This window comes from Scylla paramamosain, chromosome 41 (assembly GCF_035594125.1).
Source record: "Scylla paramamosain isolate STU-SP2022 chromosome 41, ASM3559412v1, whole genome shotgun sequence".
Taxonomy (NCBI): domain Eukaryota; kingdom Metazoa; phylum Arthropoda; class Malacostraca; order Decapoda; family Portunidae; genus Scylla; species Scylla paramamosain.
The window spans coordinates 10,721,967-10,724,466 of record NC_087191.1 but is presented as its reverse complement, the minus strand read 5'-3'; the positions used below and the strand labels follow the sequence as shown (position 1 = coordinate 10,724,466).

The 2,500-nt window shown below is 46.8% G+C and overlaps 1 protein-coding gene across 10 annotated transcripts in view; it reads left to right on the top strand.

Moving 5' to 3' along the window:
* Positions 1-2,500, top strand: part of LOC135092993 (pleckstrin homology domain-containing family G member 7-like) — a 212,478-nt gene that overhangs the window by 147,865 nt on the left and 62,113 nt on the right. Inside the window, exon 1 of one of the 10 annotated variants that reach the window (XM_063991823.1) lies at positions 1,601-2,500. This exon is cut by the window's right edge and continues 171 nt beyond it. The exons of the other annotated variants lie outside the window; for them this stretch is intronic. The gene's annotated coding sequence lies outside the window, so the exon portion shown is untranslated. Of the gene's footprint in view, positions 1-1,600 lie in introns of those variants that run through there. 10 annotated transcript variants of the gene reach the window in all.

The window sequence follows — 2,500 nt, the reverse complement described above, 5'->3', positions numbered from 1 at the left end:
TTTTACATGCCTCCTCCTTCTCCTTCTCCTCCTCCTCCTCCTCCTCCTCCTCCTCCTCCTCCTCCTCCTCCTCCTCCTCCTCGTACTCAGGGAGGTTTCCAGGTATCGAAAAACTAAGTCAACACTTCCGGAGATTCAGCAAGTCGAGTTTAGTGTTGCGCTTTAGTGTTGCTCCTTTGTTTGTTGTTCTCCAGGAGGCGCCGCGTGTAGGTTTAGGTTAGGTTAGCTTATATCAGTATCCTCATTATTATCATATTACTGTTATTGTTATTTTTATTGTTTTTTTCCTCGTTTTGTTGTTGTTGTTGTTGTTGTTGTTGTTGTTGTTGTTGTTGTTGTTCTTCTTCTTCTTTCTCCTCCTCTTCCTCCTCCTCCTCTGTTCTTCTTCTTCTTCTTCTTCTTCTTCTTCTTCTTCTTCTTCTTCTTCTTCTTCTTCTTCTTCTTCTTCTTCTTCTTTCTCCTCCTCCTCCTCCTCCTCCTCCTCCTCCTCCTCCTCCTCCTCCTCCTCCTCCTCCTCCTCCTCCTCCTCCTCCTCCTCCTCCTGAAAGACAAACCAACTGCGTTACTTAATGAACTACGTTATAACTCTCTCTCTCTCTCTCTCTCTCTCTCTCTCTCTCTCTCTCTCTCTCTCTCTCTCTCTCTCTCTCTCTCTCTCTCTCTCAACACACAGTAATCAAGATACACCTGTTCTTTGCACTTGCCCCCCACACCTTCCACTCGTGTACCCAGTCCTCCCTCCACACACTTAGCTGTAATTGACCACAACACAGGTGCAATCAGTTCTGGATTGTGAAAAACCTGTTAACTAATTACTCTTTGATTATTTAAGTGGCTGACCTTGTTCCTTGTTTTTTGTTTTGTTTTGTTTTGTATTCAGATTTTTTTTTTCAGAAAGATTTTTTGTATTGCGTTGTTTTGCTCTTCTCTCTCTCTCTCTCTCTCTCTCTCTCTCTCTCTCTCTCTCTCTCTCTCTCTCTCTCTCTCTCTCTCTCTCTCTCTCTCTCTCTCTCTCTCTCTCTCTCTCATTGATTTCAGATTTATGAGACTTGACAAAATATGAAACTGGATTTTTTGCTTTTTGTTTGAGAAAGCAGGATTACGTGGCCCTGTAGTAATAGTAGTAGTAGTAATAGTAGTACCATTACTTCTCCTCTCATCACCCTCTAACATTTGGCTCGCCACCATTAGTCTCTCCTAACAAGACCACTCATGACATTCACGGGGTTTTTATCGCCTCGTTGCTCACACCAGCTCCCTTTCCGCCTCATAGTTCGGCCCCATTCCCTCATTCTTTTCTGTTACTTTAAATCATATTACTTTCTCCCAAAAATTTGCCTTCTACTCCTCATTCTTATTTTCTTAAGAGGCACCTACATTTTATACTGGTGGGAAAATAAATACAGTGTAATAGTATACTAAAGAATGCCAAGGGGAACGTCTCATGTGTAAAGGTTCAGGAGCTAGCCAATAGTGGAGGAGAGGGAGTACGTGTGTGTGCTGCTGCCATTTGATGGATAGTGGCTGTGTGGTGAATGGTGGTGAGAGTGACGGCGAAGCTGGCACGATGCACGGCTCGCCCACACCTTACGTACATTGTGGCATGCAGGTCACGCAACACGAATAAAAAGCAAGTGTTTCGCTGATGTAACGACGCGACGTAGAATTTCCTGGAAGCATGTACAGTCCTCTCCACTCTCACGCTCATCATTTATCGCTGCCAGGGTGTGAATCGCCACTATGAACCGCCTGCTTCGACTCGTATCCGAAACAAATCCCCCAATCCCTCCATCACCCTTCCGCTCACTCGTGCTGTCTACTGTCTGGGATGTGCCGGATACGAGTCGGATCAGGCGGGGCGGTTCACAGCAGATGATGCTCTCACACTGGCAATGTTGAGTGGTGGACGTGGAGGTGGAGAGGAAAATAGCACATGCAAGGAGGAATAAACGAGTAAATGCACACTGGAAACATGCAAGCAGGAGAAGCCACTAGCTGCCGAAAAGAGGTGACTGAAAGGATTGGCAACACAGGATTGGCAACACTGTGAGGAGGATGTCGCCTCTATGATTCACAGACGTAACATGCAGCGAGAACCAATCACAGCACGCCTAGAGCACCACACCCAATAAGACACCAGGGAGTAGCTGACGGCGCGGAGACAGTAAGATTGTACGGGGAAACATTAAGGAGGGAAGCGTGGGAATAAAGGGACGTGACGCCTCTGATGTAATTAGGCGAACACTGGAGTAATGAACAAAGGCAGAGTACTGACAGTCTGAACTTGATTGGTGGAACACAGGGCAGCTACGCGGGAGAGACGGCGTGTTCACGTGAGCAGGGAGGCGCTGACTTCGTACCGTGGAGATTTGTGTGTTGAGGACTGCACTGCGGGGTGTGGAACAGTGAGTGGCGTTACTAGGATGAGCAAGTGTGGTTGGTGTGGCGACAAACTTCCTGTTAGCTTGGGTACAGAAAGGCGTGAACCACATGAGCATCA